This window comes from Saccopteryx bilineata, chromosome 6, assembly GCF_036850765.1.
Source record: "Saccopteryx bilineata isolate mSacBil1 chromosome 6, mSacBil1_pri_phased_curated, whole genome shotgun sequence".
Classification (NCBI taxonomy): domain Eukaryota; kingdom Metazoa; phylum Chordata; class Mammalia; order Chiroptera; family Emballonuridae; genus Saccopteryx; species Saccopteryx bilineata.
Genome location: NC_089495.1, coordinates 52,201,859 through 52,218,116, shown reverse-complemented (window position 1 = coordinate 52,218,116; position 16,258 = coordinate 52,201,859). Strand labels below are relative to the sequence as shown.

General features: G+C 41.1%; 1 protein-coding gene across 8 annotated transcripts in view; it reads left to right on the top strand.

The window, feature by feature from the left end:
* The first annotated feature begins 3,081 nt into the window (after positions 1 to 3,081).
* Positions 3,082 to 16,258, top strand: part of MBNL2 (muscleblind like splicing regulator 2) — a 172,451-nt gene continuing 159,274 nt past the window's right edge. For 4 of the 8 annotated variants that reach the window (XM_066238036.1, XM_066238037.1, XM_066238034.1 and 1 more), the window contains exon 1: positions 3,082 to 3,296. The gene's annotated coding sequence lies outside the window, so the exon portion shown is untranslated. The remainder of the gene's footprint in view (positions 3,297 to 16,258) is intronic. The other 4 variants (XM_066238040.1, XM_066238041.1, XM_066238038.1 and 1 more) reach the window with 1 other exon arrangement.

The window sequence follows — 16,258 nt, the reverse complement described above, 5'->3', positions numbered from 1 at the left end:
TCCTCCCCCCATCTCTCCTGTCTCTCTCTCCCTCTGTCTCTCCCTCTCCTCTCTAAAAAAATGAATAAATAAAAAAAAAATTTTTTAAATCAAAATATTAAAAAAAAATGTCAACTTTTTGATTTGTGTAGTTGTATGGGTATGATACCAATTCTTGAGATAGAAATCATGAAATAAATTTGTGCATAACATTTTGCTAAATACAATGAACACTAGCCATCATTTAGTAAGCATATAATAACCAGCTACTGTATACATGTTTTACATACTGTTGGGCAGATAAAATATATTATGCTCACTTTGTTAAAGATGGCACTGCCCATGTGGAAGCCAGTTGCCCAGGTGATATTAGTTGCCCTTCTTGCTTGGAATGGGCATGATTATATTAATGTGTGTTGGGGGCAAGCTGTGGGCAGGCAGGATTCTTGTAGCCTGGGGCTTGGTTTTAGTACTAAGCCTTTCCCACCCTTTTTGATATAGGGTGGTGCACTCTCATGAGGATCCCATTATACCTCAGATAAGTGACTTTGTATTAGAGACTTCCTTGTTTGTATATTGGATTAAAGCTTTTGATTTCTACACTATAAAAATGAGGGCAGACCGGAAGCTTGCTTGCTCTCGATATCTGTGATTAGCATTAGAGGAGAGCACAGATAGGAGAGCAGAGAAAGGCCACGTGGAGGAGAGGAGAGGCAGCCAAGATGGTGGAGTGCTGAGTAAGAAGCCAGTTTGTTCAGAGTTTGTGCAGGGAGAAGGAAGGAGATGGAGAACAGAGGTGAGTAAGTCTGGTGAACTAGAAACCTTTGATTCTAGAAAACTCGGATGAGTCAGTAGCTTTGTGAGCACTGAATGAGTGAGTTTTGGAGCCCAGTGTGTGTTTTTACTTGCCTACCGGTTGCAAGCTAGGATTAAAGCTAATGGCCCACCAGTTCTTGGCTCCATTGTTTCATTACCGTCTGTCCGAATCCAGTGCAAACTTGCATGGGCCGGGTGGCTGTGATGGTGATCATGGATACTGGCTTTACACATACATTATCTTAATATATACAAACCTAGCCTTCTGAGATGGAAAGATTAACTCATTGTTAAGGATATAATGGTCTGGTAAAGTGAACAGTTCAGAATGCTTTCAAAGGAGGACATCAGTGAAGACCATGTGAACAAAAAAGCCAAAACAGAAGAAAGAGGGTGCATGCTGAGATGTAAGGCTGGGTAAGATTTTGTGAAGTGAAGCTCTTGAGAGTTAGCTCTGGGGATGGAATGTAAGAGGTCTTGTAGAAATATGCATGACTCCATCCATAAACTCACTTGAGAAAACATTGTAGCAGAAGTTGAGTAGAAAGGGAGGGGCCAGATTATGAAGGATCTTGAAAGTCTGTAATTTAGATTTTATGGAGAAAAGAATTTGAATATGGAAGGAACATGACTTTACATGACAGGAAAACCTGTCTGGCAACAGGGGAGCTTGAACGTGGGAGGCTTGTGTCCCAGAAACCAATTTATCAGCATTTGTATCATCCAGCAGGAAAACTCAACAAAACTTCCTTCCATTGGATGAAAATAGGAGAATAAGTAAAAAATGACTGAAAACCCAAGAACGAAATGAAGAGCATGCTAGTTTCAACGTCAGAATCAAGGAGATCAGGAAGAAGAGACTCATAAACCTGTGATCATTCACTTGCATGCAGTATGTTTGACCACAGAGATCATTTAAATTTTCAGGAAAATGATACGGAAAAGCCTGAAAGTTATGATATCTAATGGCTTTACACTGGGATAAAAAAGATGATAAGATTCGAGTGGAATATAGCATGGTATTCTATTGAAGAAATAGCCTAAAATCATATGAAACCTTGTGATTTTAAAATAAAGTTGGCAAGATCAAAAGCAACTATTACATTCTACCCCAACTATAACTTCATTACAGACGCACCAAACAGTTGCTTATAAACAATAATGCAGTAGGTTCAAACTTTCAGATCAATGGGGCTTTGTTCCTGTCTTGGTCTAGTCATGTAATCATGACACAATTTTGTTTTTTATTCAAAATGTTGTGTTCAGTGGAAGAAGAATATATGCTTTTTATGTTTTCCAAATACTGTATGCTGTTGTTGTTTTTTTCAAAGCGTAAGGAGTACTGTTGACTGGGAAAAAATTAATAACCCTTACTAATTTTTTCCATTTTTCTTTTCCTGCTTTATCTCAGGGAATTTCAGCACTTTTAGAATATCATTTGTGGAGTGGCACTTAATAGTGCCTGTTGGATCATGTGCCGTGTATGTTTATAGCAGTAAACATATTCCTGTAATCATTACTTCATTAAATACAGTATGGGCCAATGCACAGTATTTCTCAAATGATACCTAAGGAACCTCAGGACTGGGTTAAGGCACACCTAATCATCTCATGGGTGCCTGTCAAAACACAAAAGGGTAGTGTATAGATATCAGTTTCATTGTTCAGAATTCCCTATTTAAAGTCCCCAGTGGTCTGAAAACTTAGACGAAAGATATATGGGAAACAGTAATTAAGCACTGCACTAACAGATGTTATACAGGAAAACTGTGTGTGCGGGTGTAGCATGTTTTGACTTTGACTATACACTTGGGCTAACACATTCTTGCTCACTAATGGAAATCATATGTAAATATTTTGTAAGGTATTAATTTCCACGGCAGACATTGAATTGTTTTTTCCTTTTAAAAACATATGCTTTGTCAAATGGGATAATGACTTCAGTTTCACGTCCAACCTGGTTTTCCCTTGGAGTCTGCGGAGTTCGGTCTGTTCAAAAGTATTCACAGTGCAGCCACAGGCTTTGGGCTGGCTGTGTTCAAGGGTGTTTTCTCGAGCTACCCCTCTCTCTCCTCTGCCAATTATGTGCCATGCTATGATTGCTTTCTTCTGAGAGGGAAATTCCTCTTTCATCAGTATGGATGCACTGTTTTCACACACTGCAAGTGCTGTGTTGCTGTGTCAGTCATCCTATTAGGGCCAGTTTCAGACGAGTAGAGCTGACGAACTGGCTGGGGATTGGCTGCTCGCGGCTGGGAGGGATTTGTCGGAAGGGAGAGCTGCAGATTACAGCAACAGAGTTTAGACTGTCTTTGCTTCATCATCTGAAGGCAAAATTTTCCAGCTAAGGCAGACGGCTCTCAGAGTACAATAAACAGGGAACGAGAATATTTACATGGAAATTTCTTCCTCACGATGCAGGGGAGAAGCCTGGGCTACTTGATTCTACCAGATGTTTCTGGGATTACTGTAAAAGGGAAGGAGAAGCAGAGCTAAAGAAGGTAGGAGAATAATCACCCCCCCACACACACCCCTTCTTCCTCTTTCTTTCTTTCTTTCTTTCTTCCTTTCTTTCTTTTTTTTGGAATGTTTAAAGAGTTTGCTGCAGTATGCTGCATTCCATGTGTGTTGCTTCGGGAAGCCAGGGAAACCAGATTCCACTAATTCAAATGTAATACTTACAGGGGACCCTGGAGTTTTACGTAACATTTTGATTAGAGAAAAAGAAATGGCAAAGCTTGACTCTGTGCCGCCTATTTGGGAGTGCGGCATAAAACGAGGTTTTATTCAAGCACGAGATCCATTTATGATGTGACAAAAAAATTTTTTTTTGAATTCTTGGGAGCATTCTTATATTTTCTTGTTGTTACAGGAATTTTCATACTGCCATAGTTAGCTCCTGAATAAATAAAGTTTACATGGATCCTGTTATGTGAAAACAGACCTGTATTTAAGGGGGAAAATAACTTCATGGTAAATAATCATCGATTGAATGTTTAGTTCCCAAATATATTTATTTATTAGAAATGAGGGGCCTACCTAGCTCCATAATGCCACGGCTGTAATTTGAGTTTCAAGAGCACATTTTTTTAACAAGCTAGTAAGAGGCAGCTTTCTGACAAGTTTTCGATACTGTAGTTCAATGTTTACATTTCTTTTCCTGGCCTGTCTGAGTCTTTGTTTCCAGCTTAAAAGTGGAACCATTATATTCAAAACTAAAGCTGGGTTAATAATGCTTACTGCAATTATCTGATCTTTATGCATTTTTAATGAGAACACACAGCCAGCAGAATAATTTAATGAGGGCAGGCTAGCTTTTAAAGCTGTGTTTTCACTATGTTGAACCATATCAACTTTCTTGCTGAGAAGCAGCTCTGAGAAATGATGGAGAAGATTTATTTATAACACCCTTGGCCCAAGACAAGGGAAGGATCTATTTGTTAAAGAATTCTTTCCGCCTTTCCCCATTTTAAATTTCTGCCAGGCATGAGGAAACTGTGCCTTTTTGTTAGGCCTCGGAAGCATGTGTTTACAATAAATGTGTAACATTTTTAGAATAGTTAGCAAGCATTGAAGCGAAGGGGGAAAAAAAAATCTCACTTGCCTACCCACCACCACTGGTGAGTGCTCTTGGAGAAACATTATTATCCTTTTAAAAGACAGTGGTTAAGTGGAAAGATAAGATATTTGTTAATTGAGTAGTAACATTGCATTTAGGGAGATAATAAAGTAACAAAAAAAGGCGGACAGACTTATAATCTTTAAATAAGATAAAGTTACTCAGTTACGCTGCCTGTTTTGTGAGAACAGTGGAAGTACTCATTTAAATAAGGGCAATGCCACGTAGATTCTTCTAGACCCACTGTTTTTACTTTCAAGGAGAAGTGCAGGACACTAGCCCAGAACTTCTGACGTCATCTCCCAACTATTTCTGCTGTGTGTTCTTTTATGCAGGCTCGTGGAGAGGAGTGTTTCTCTATGTCCTGGCCAGGAACATTCTAACTCTTACTTGGCAGGTCTTGAGTTATGTCTTCATATTTTAACTTGTCTTTTCTAGACCCTAAACCGACCTCCTACGTAAAAAGGACATCTCCTCCTACCTGCCTTGTATTGGGTGGGTCAGAGCAGATTCTCTGCAGGGTTCTGGCTGCATTGGCCAAAAGCAGCGGGGAGTGGAACATAGCCCAACTTCCATTTGGTGCAGCCCAGCACTGCCACCTGGGTGGACAGTCTCTGTGTCCCTATACCCACTTCCCCGGGAGCCACTATTTTGAACTCAGGTTATGCCACCACACTCACGGCTGGTTGTGATGGTGGGAACAGATGCTTTTACATAAAGAGCACCATTTCCTAGTGCAGAAAGGGCTGAAGGGAGGGCAGTGCAGTACTGCAGGCTGTTAATCTCATGTCACAGGTGGCAACTTGGTCCTAGACATCAGGAGAAGGTTAGTTTTTAATAAGAAGCTTTTTAATATGATGTCTTACTGAGTTGTACACTTGAAACCTGGATAGTTTTGTGGACCAATATTGCCCCAATAAATTCAGTTAAAAAAAAAAATCCTTACCACAGAAAGTACCTTCAAAAACAGGAAGGAAAAAAAAAAAAGACCTTCCATTAGAGCAAATTGGAGTTCTTGGGAGTTCCTGGTCCTAGTTTGCATCCTCTTCAAACTGTTTACATAGCCTTGAGCAAGCGCCCACCTCAGTTTTTCTATCTTGTAGTAGAATTGGATAACATTTGCTACATTTTGCCTTATAATAATTCTAGCAGTATGAGAGGCCTTGACTTTGTACCCAAAAAAGAAAAAGTTGTTTGTCTCTTGGCACAATGAGCTATTTAAAATACAAAGGGATAAAACCTCATATTAATGAAACTGTTGGCAAATGTCTTAGGGTATTAAAATATATAGCCACATATACAAAATCCTTCCCTCTACTCTGTGCTCATGTAAATTTTCTAAGGCTGTTTATCCTTAGACCAACAGATAAAATTTCCAAGGAAATCAGAGCTTTGCTGTTTGCATTTTCTCCATCGATCTAATGTAATATACTAGAAGCTGTGCAAACCAGACTGTTTCAGACATAGGCCTTGTTATGCCCCAAAGCATTTAGTGCTATTTTTTGCTTTGATTTCTCCATTAAATTTGTGAAAAGAGAGTAAAGAAGAGAGACAATAAGAGGAAAGAAGAAAAATACGTTTGCCAAATATACTGGTTATGCAGCTTTACTGGTTAACAGCCTGCCTTCTCTCTGCTAGTTGTTGTAATTTACTGTTGCTATGGTGAAAACAAATCAATATCACATGGCTTCCAGCCAGTCTCCCACTCAGGGAGCGCCACAGAAATTCAAGATCAGGTACTCAAGATTCCAAGCAAGAATTGGGAGAAGAGGATTTGGACATTGAGCTTAAGAGAATTCCTTATGGTAGACTGACGAGGCTCAATCTCGCATGCATTTTATTTTCTCTTCGTCTTGCCTTTTCCTACTTACTGATAACAAGAGAAATGGGGAGGATAGCATACTGAGTTGTTTACGTTTTCCAAAATGATAAAACATATTATGAATATAGAAATGGGCTGGTAACGTTGAAAGGAGTAAAAGATTCTGATTGATGAAAGGTAGGTTCAACTGCTGCGCATGTTGGTTGTTGAAAACATAGTTTGGGAGCCTTTAAGATTTTCAGGTACAACTGCACTTGAGAGCTCACAGGGTCAAAAACAGTTACAACTCTTGTGTCAGGCAGAGAAACCTGGCAATTCTAAAATGTAGGTGGGCAGTAGGAAGGGCGTTATAGAAAGTAAGGAGGCGTGAGCCATCAAGTTCAGCAAGTAGCAAAGTCAAAGGAGAGCTCTAGGTCCAAAGTCAGGGCAGGTGATCAGAGAACCCCAGGGGCAGAGCAGAACAGAGTCAAGGTCGCATAGCTCACTTCACAAAATCTGCATGAGGACCAATCTGAAAGCCCTGCAAGGAAAACGAGGAAGAGGCTGCGAAACAAAGTAAAGGTGTCTTGTGCGCAGACATTCTTTCTGGAATGGTTGAGTGAACCCAACGGGCATAATTGTTCACTGCTGTGTGGAGCAAAAAACTTGGTGTTTTGTGCTTTGGTTTCTCTCTAAAGAACGAGAGAAGACTTAGGTGGTGGGCTTTGTAGATTGGTTACCACGCTGTTTTTCTGCTTTTTACTCGGCTCAGTTGTTTTGTTGGTTGATAGGTACAAACTGTTAGCTGCAGCTGTGGTAATATTCATAGTGAGAGTCCTAGGTGGCGTCCTGGGTGGTGTCGTGGCTGGGTCTGCTTCAGGCCTGTGCCTCCAGCTGCTCAGCATTGTTTAGCTGAGGATCGCACCACCTTTTCTGCTGAGAGTGAAGATACGTGTGAAAGGTAAGGCCCCAGGGTTTCTTTTGTGAACCTGAGTCACAGAGTGGACTGACAAGTTTTCAGCTGCCCTGCTCTCCTCAGTGTGGCAGAAACGCTTGGTAATAAAAGTGGATCCTCTGATGTACCTTAGTGCTCTGACAAAGGACGTATTGTTTAGGAGATCCTTGGTCGGTATGTTTCATCAATCAGTCAACAACTGTGTATTAAACACCTCGGGGGTTGTCTAACTTTTGCTGTTTTTTTAGAGCAAGTCAATCGCCCAACACTCAACTTTTTTAAAGATTTTAAAAAATTTATTCATTTTAGAGAGGGGAGAGAAGGTGGTGGTAGTGGTGGTGGTGGGGGGGATGAGAAACAGGAAGCATCAACTCCCATATGTGCCTTGACCAGGCAAGCCCAGGGTTTCAAACTGGCAACCTCAGCATTCCAGGTCTACGCTTTAACTACTGCACCACCACAGGTCAGGCCACCCAACACCCAACATTGAGTATGTGTAAAATAAAGGACAGAAAGAAATGATGAAAAATTATGTCTCAAAGACTTTAATAATGACTTTACTGACTACTGTTAATTTAATATTGAGAGCTATCAGGCACTCACTGTAAACTTGAGACAGTTTTGGTGTTTGGGGGAGTATAAGAGAAGAAATTTTGAGTTTTTAATATCTATATGTACATTTTCAACTTCTGTTAGATAAGCAATAGATCTATATATGAGAATGATATACCCCCTCAAAAAAAAAAAATCCAAAATATAAGGCTACTACTAAGAGCAATTACCCAGTCTCAGCAAGCTGAGATTTAGCCCCCGAGTGACTAGGGAACATGTGCGTATCATCTACAAAGCCTGAGCCACCAGGCAACAGAAAGAGTGCCTAGACCTTCTCCCACACTTTCGAGCCTCGAGGTGCCTGGGAAGCCCCTGATGGAATCATCTCACCTCCCCGTCTCAATAAGGAACCTGACTCCTGACCTTCTGGATGATTAACCCTTCCCCCCTTTTTTGTTTTCTTAAAGTAGAGTTACTTTTAAAAATCTATTTCCTCTTCAGGTCCATTTTTTTTATCCTAACATCAAAATTAGTATATATTCTCTGGGTAAGGGGCCCAGTTTGGGAAGAGTTGGGAGAGGAGACTGAGGATGTAACTAACCAAACAAAGAATTCTTTTCAGCTCTGGGTCTTGGCAGAGAAATGGGCAGCTTCTAAGGTTTATAAGCATTTACGGCAAGCTAGTTGCTCTAGGAGAGAGCCTTGTGGGTAGTAAGCCATCTCAGAGGGACAAGGGGAGGAGGCAGGAAACAAGGAAAATGCCCCAGGTCTCTGGTCCTAAGTACTAGTTTGCAATCCACAATCCGGGGAACAAGATACTTACAAACGAGATAAGAATAGGTTAGCACACAAATGTCTTCAGAAGGATAATTAACATATATATAGTTCCTTACTCTTTACTAAGGGCTTTTACAGACATTATCTCAATTAACAGTCCAAACAGGAAAAGAAACAAAAACAAACAAACAAAAAGAACAGGGACTTAAATTTAGAGCACTCCTGCCAGGGTGTGCTAGGTAAAGCATCTGGAGACAAGGAGTTATACATTGGATTTGAAAACCTTTATTCATTTTTTTTTCCCCAGTGGTGAAGTAACTTTAAACTTGAAGAACATGAAACACAAATGTCCCTGATATTTGTATGTGTGTCACTGTCTCCTGTTCCCAAATGCTTTCTTAGGCAACAAGTCCATTTATAAGTAGTGCATGCAGTAGACAGCCTAGATGCCGAGGCAGAGCAAGAAGAGAGGTTGATATCTCAGCTCTGACTGCTGAGAAGGCATTAGGGGGCAAAATCTATGCTGGCTTCACACTTCAACCCCGCCACACAGTAGTGGCAACGTGAGATTGGCTGTGGATAGCATGGGGGTGCTTCTAGACTATACAATTCATTAATGGTTGTAAATGGCCCACAGGTTGGGAAAAATCAGTCAACAATGGAACCAAAATTCAAAGCAGTATTCTATTTGCTCATGAGAGCTCTCCTTTAGTTGTCTTAAGCCTGCTAAAGGCGTCAGAGTACAGAGAGAAATTAATATTTTAAGGCATGTATTATAAACTAGCTGCTTTGTACTCATAGCTCATGTAGTTTGAACTTTAGAAGAACCCCATGAACTTAATCTTATTCCCACAAAGTTGATGTTCGCCAATAGGAGAAGAGAATTTAGAGTTTCTATGACACATCCGTGATCCCACAGCTAATACTTGGCAGAACCAATATTTAAACTTAGACCCCATCATACCTCTGAGTTTCACAGGTAGGGGACACTATGTTGTTATAAGCTGAGCAAATAAAATTGAAAAAATAAAAATGATCCACTTGCAGGAAGAAATAAAAGCTGAAGGTAGAGGTAGGAGGTTATTTTAGAAATCTCAGATGTCCTTTATATAGTTTACATTATAATACATAAATACTGGGTGTAATAATAGTATTATTCATATACCATTTTGTTTTTATGCTTGTCATCTCTTTTAATGGTCACAAAATCTTTCTTTTTTTCCCATTTATAATAAACCTGAATTTTAGTGAAGTTAAATAAACAGTGCGCTAAAAAATCTCACTAACCAAAAAGTGGAAATGCTAGTGGTCAAAACTGCCTTTAAGTAAAATTACACTGCAGTCTGACTTGGAGTTTTCTCGTAATGGATGGGCAGAGTGGAGTAGAGTCCAACCAAAGCATTTTGGGAAGACAGTAATGTTTTTTAATTAAGATACTGTATTCTTTTAAAAATCTATAAGTTTCTGGCATCCTAGATGCAAGCTTCAATTAATCAACTATAAAGTATTGGTGAAGCAGCATATATTATATCAGTGGTTTACTACTTGTAATTTTCAATGCTCTGGAAGTTCAGGAAAGTAGTCCTCTGTTTGGCCTGGATGGAGTAGCATATAAGTCTTCATGGAGGAAGAGCTACTTCCTCCGCCTCTCAATGAATCTATTTTGTCTAGAGATCAGTGTTTCTAAAGTGGGATGTCTACATTCCAAGCCCAGGGCAAGATCATCCTCTAGGTAAGGAAAAGAAATAGTCGAACTTATATCTTATACATTATTTAGCTCATCTTTTTAAAATGTCAATTTTTATATGTTTAATGATATATGTAATGTATTAGGATTGTTATGCAAGATAACATTTATAAATCATTAACTAGCTGGACAGTGATTGTTCCTGCTCAAAAGTAATTTTTCTTACAACATTGTATCATCAAAAAATTTTGGAGGGAACAGTAGTCAAAATTAGAGAAATGAAGGTCAGTTCAAGAAGGAGGAACAGCAGATGTGATGTAGGGGCCAGTGTGGAACTTGACTTTGAAGAAACAGAAATTAAACGTTGATCAGCAGTAGGAAAGAAGGCTGGGCAGAGTGGGGTGTGGAATCAGAATATGGAAACTTGGAGAGCCATGTGAAGGAGTTTAAATTCATTACCTACAACATCACATCTATACCTTATAAGGAGTAAGAGAAGACTTGTAAGCAAAGGTTAGAGGTTAGAAAATTTGTAACTAGAGATGCCACTAGCCAGAAAACTTTTAAAATATTCCAGGCACGACGTGGGATGGAGTTGCTTTAGAATGGCAGTGTGAGGATGGAAAAGAAAGGGAAAATCTATCTTAAAGGAAAAATAATAGAAGCTAGTAAGAGCTTAGAAGAGTCAAAATGACCTTGAAGTTTCTAGCAAGAGAAATACTGAGAGGACCCTAGCAAAAAATAAATTAATAATAATAATAAATAAATAAAAATAAAAATGGGGGTAGATAGAAAAGGAGACCACGATTCCCGGCCAGGGCACACAGGAGAGGCGCCCATTGCTTCTCCACCCCTCCCTCTCTCCTTCCTCTCTGTCTCTCTCTTCCCCTCCCGCAGCCGAGGCTCCATTGGAGCAAAGATGGCCCGGACACTGGGGATGATGGCTCCTTGGCCTCTGCCCCAGGCGCTAGAGCGGCTCTGGTCGCGACAGAGCAATGCCCTGGTGGGTGTGCCGGCTGGATCCCGGTTGGGCGCATGCGGGAGTCTGTCTGACTGCCTCCCGTTTCCAACTTCAGAAAAATGCAAAAAAAAAAAAAAAAGAGAGACCAATTAATGGCATTTTTAGCCAATGATGGGGGTCATCCAAGTGTCATATCCCATAGACATTTGACAATGTGGGAATGGAGAATAGCTTGGACACAAGACTGCAAAGGTAAACTGAGACACCTGTGTTGGAGCCATGAATGCTCACTACCTGCTATTAGAAAGGAGCATAAATGGAGAGGCAGATGACCAGGGATGAGCCTTGGGAAGCCTGCTGGGGCCAAGAAGAGACTAAGAGGTAGCAAAGATTCAGGAAAACAAATACTCCCATAGGAGCAAAACTATTAACCAAAAAGGGAGCAACCAAGACCGTTAAGCAACATATATTGGCAAGAGACACAGAATGTTAGATGGATAAAGAGAACTTTGTACCTGTATCTTTCTTATACATAATTGACTTTCTAAAATAGCAATTCTTCACTAATAACTAAAAGGAAGTGTTTAAAAATAATGGTTATCAAGACTTCTGTAGTAATATTTCAAAATATACATTTTGGGGATGTTTTTAGTTAGGGCAGTGATTTCAGAGTGACTAGAGATGTAACTGGACACTGGTCATCCTATTCTCAAAGACCCAAGGATTCATTTGGTCCAGGATCTAACAAGTCTCCATTGAACCCAGGCATAAGGACTACTCTGAAGGAAACATGGGAAGGACTCAAAATGTGCAAATGGTCGATGCCCTCCGACCAGAGACCTGCAGTGACTAAACCAGTGCAGCAATTCTCAGACTTTCATGTCAGAGCAAATCACTTGGGGGTCTTTTTAAAAATGTAAATTCTGACTCAGTAGATCCAATGTGGGGCCGAGACTCTGCATTTTGAACAGGCTCCCAGATGATAATGGCGCTGTTCATCCATGAGGCTCTCGAACACAGTGGTGGCTTTCTTTTGCTAGTATAAACGTAGATGGTGGCTACTAGGCTTGAGATGGTTTTAAAGGAGTGCGCTATAATGCTCAGGGCTAGGACCTGAGCCTTTTCAAGCTGCCATGGCTCGAAGTGGAGCTAAGCTTCAGTTCACATATCCCATGAGCTTTGCACCAAAGCTGTTGCTGTAGAGGGTGTAGCAGGGGTCCCCAAACTTTTTACACAGGGGGCCAGTTCACTTGCCCTCAGACCGTTGGAGGGCTGGACTATTAAAACAAAACAAAACTATGAACAAATCCCTGTGCACACTGCACATATCTTATTTTAAAGTAAAAAAACAAAACGGGAACAAATACAATATTTAAAATAAAGAACAAGTAAATTTAAATCAACAAACTGACCAGTATTTCAATGGTAACTATGGACCTGCTTTTGGTTAATGAGATGGTCAATGTGCTCCTCTCACTGACCACCAATGAAAGAGGTGCTCCTTCCGGAAGTGCGGCGGGGGCCGGATAAATGGCCTCAGGGGCCACATGCGGCCGGCGGGGGCCGTAGTTTGGGGACCCCTGGTGTAAAGGGTGGGACTTCAGCAGTTTCAAGCAGTCTGTGGCTGCTGACAGCCAGTCTGTGGATGTCTTCTTGTGCCTGCGATGGCCGTCTTCTCCGTCGACATATAGTCTCACTAATTTCTTAAGAGATTTGCTCACCGCCTCCAGAGAAAACTAGTGTGTGTGTTTGTTTACATGTCTCTTCCAGAGAATATGTATTTTCCTACGAAATACATGTGTTCAAAATCAGCTTTAGATTTTTATTTTTTTCTGGACAGTGGTCATAACTGGACATTGGAAGTCTGACGTGCCTACTTCAGTCCACACCCTCAGTGCGCTAGTACAGGGAACTCTTGACAAACTCATGTTTTCCATAAGATGCTGATAATGACGTTCTCCCCTCATTTTCTCCAAGGGATGTGAAGAGTATAGAGGAAGTGTTATATGCCATTAGAATTGCGTTTGTATAAAAATGGTAGTTTAAAAGTCTTGTGTTGTGAATGAAGATGCTATGACCTGACATCTTGTTCTGTGTCCATCTGCCTTCCCTCCCCTTGAATGCGTCATTTTTCTCTATGTCCCACATGCAGCTCCCTCTTTCCTAGAGCCAGGAGTCTGGCTAAACTGATTTAGAGGAAGTCTTCCTTGCCCAGATGCTCATTTAGTCCACATACAGACGGCTGGTATTTTTTTATACATTTTTAATTTACCAATAACCTTTTAGGAATGAAAGGGAACAAGTGTTTATTGGGTTTATTGAGTGCCTACTAGATGCCAAACCCTCTGCTGAGAGCTTTATATACATCAACTGAATTAAACCTTCTTACAAAGAAAATAAAGTCCAAGCAGGCTGAGTTACTTGCCAAGGTAACATCTGAACAAATGACAGAGCAAGACATGAAACCCCAGTCAGTGGTTTCTAAATTTCCAGACTTTTTCCAATACTTGGGGGTTCCAACAAATAGAAGGAGGGATTTGCTTTAAAAAAAGAAAACACAACAAACCTCCTGCATTTATACTCACTGTTAACAGAATTCACTGAATAGAACACAAACAAGCAATTACTGGCATACAGTGCAGGCGTGAGTTCAGTTTTAGGCAGGAGTTCCTCCTCACAAAGGGACTTGGTAAATGGCCAGGAATGGCTAGCACATCATCACCATTAGGATTGGTTGGCCTTTTCCTTACTCTTGAATCCCCTTTGTGTGTGCATACACTCACGTGCTAGAAGAAGCTTGAAGACCTTGGTATCGAAAGTATTTTATGGATACCTTAAATAGATAACATAGGCTAAAGCTCATTACCAACTGCTAGTCTTGTACAACAGTGAGATAGTTTGTGTTGTGACTTTGCTACCCTGTATGGGAATTCTTTGAGATCCCTTGTCTAATCCATCAACTTCCTTCTTCCGGGGCAGTGCTGTTTTCTTTTACAGGGTCACACATCCTCCACCAAGGGCATGTGGTTGTTCTCAGGCCTGCATCTACTGATATCCTCTCCCTGCAGTGCCTCCCCCCCCCCCCCCCCGCTCTCTCTCACCCTGCCAGCTCCTGAACTAACCCAGGGTCTCTTTTCTTAGGTTCGGTTCTCTCTGCCAAGGCTGTACTTGGCATTCCTACCAAATGGCACACATAGATACCGGGTGTTTCGGGGGTTCTATTCACACCTGCCTCTTAGCTGATAGAAAGGATTACTTATTTGCCCCCCTTAGGAAGCCCATCGTTTGAACCCTAAAGTATCAACTTCCTGGCAGCCACCACAAAGACCATCCCCTCAGGAAACAAAACAAACCCTATCTCTAGAGTTTCCCTGTTTCTTTTCTTTAAAGTTCCCTGTTGCAAGTAGGCTGCAATTAAGAGGCAGGATCAAAGGCCCTAACTGCCACTGCTAGGACCTGCAGAGTTGAGGTCTTTTTAACTCTTTCCTTCCCATGCCTGCTCCTCTGATTGCTTCTTTGTTCCTGTGGGTGCTCAGGTATCAGAACAGTGGTGAGCTGTGGGGGTTACAACAGAGTCAGCAGGGGAACTTCTCACCATACATAAGATTCTGATAGCCCCTCCTTCTGAGATGCGCTAACTGACAAAAAGCACAAACACAAGATGAAAATCAGAAGGGAATCCCAGCTTGGAAGGACTCTGAGGGCTTACTCAGCAAAATTCATGTTCACCCTCTACTGTAGCCTTGACAAGCAGTTTCTAATTGCCACCTGACTGCCTCTATTGGCGGGACAGTCATTACCTAGAACACGTATAACCATAATGTTTTGTTATAAAATTCTTCCTTGTATTGAAATGAGAGGTGACTCCCCATGACCTTCACTCCTCACCCCTTGTTCAGGCCTTTGGAATGACTCCAATCAAGTCAAATCTTTCTTGAGGAGGTGAACCTGTCGCCTATGTACAGATAGCAACCTAGCCAACTCTGATGGGAGCAGGGGCACCTTCTTTATTCAAGATACAATGTTTTTATTATGCAAACTGCGGCACTTTGAGTTTTTCTGGGAGATTTGTCACATTTTTGACCCATAACACTATTATACTTGAACCTTGAACTAGCTGTATTAGAGAAAGGGATGGGGCACCTCCTTTTCCTTCATTCAGCTCTATTTAGACATGAGCATGATGTGGGGGATGGGTTGGGGGCAGGGAGAAACTGATTGGTTGAGGGGAGATAGGGAGACAGACATCTTTCCCAACTGTATGGAATGCTTTAAAATACTCTTCATTCCCAGCAATAAGCTCTAGGCACCTCTAGACATCTTTGGCAAGATGCTGGGCATTGACTTGAAAAATACCCATAGTATGATTGATAGATATATTCAGACATACACATATAGATAACTATAGATATGAATTAATATATACAGATGTAGATAGATGGTATAGATATAGATTAGTATTTATATATACAGAGATAGAAATTTAGATTTATAAAGATGAAAATAAATGGCTATAGATATAGATTAGCATAATATACAGATATAAATAGATAGGTAAATAGATAAATGATAGATAAATAGGTAATATTCACACAATTTGAATACCCCATTAAGGTTTTCAGAGGTAAATTGCATGCTTTTTATTTTCTTCTGTTTTGTTTTTGGGTTTTGGCTCAACAAAATGGTGATAGTGTAGTGGTAGCTCTGAGTCCTGGGCTCCGCTGTGGCTCTCAGCAGAGTCCTCAGTGGCTTAAGGAGACACTCTGCCATCAGTAGGTGCCAAGGTCACCGAAGGAACTAATTAATCCCAGCTCCAGCTGACAGCAGGCTGCACTGCCCTGCCTTCCTTCCACAGGGGGGAACGAGGAAGGGTTTTCTCCCTCAGTTCCTCCGGGCCCACTCAGGGCCACCCTGAGCAAACAAAGGGAGGGCCCGTAAGGCTGCCGAGCCGCTTCCCGACTAGCTGGCTACGTTTCCATCTCGCAAACGCCGAAGAAGGCCTGTTCTGAGGCAAACCTGAGCTGAGAGGAACTCTCCAGTTTTTCTTAGGAAAATTCCCAGATTGATATTTAACCTAAAGATCCCCAAGCCCCGACTCTATCACAAACTCT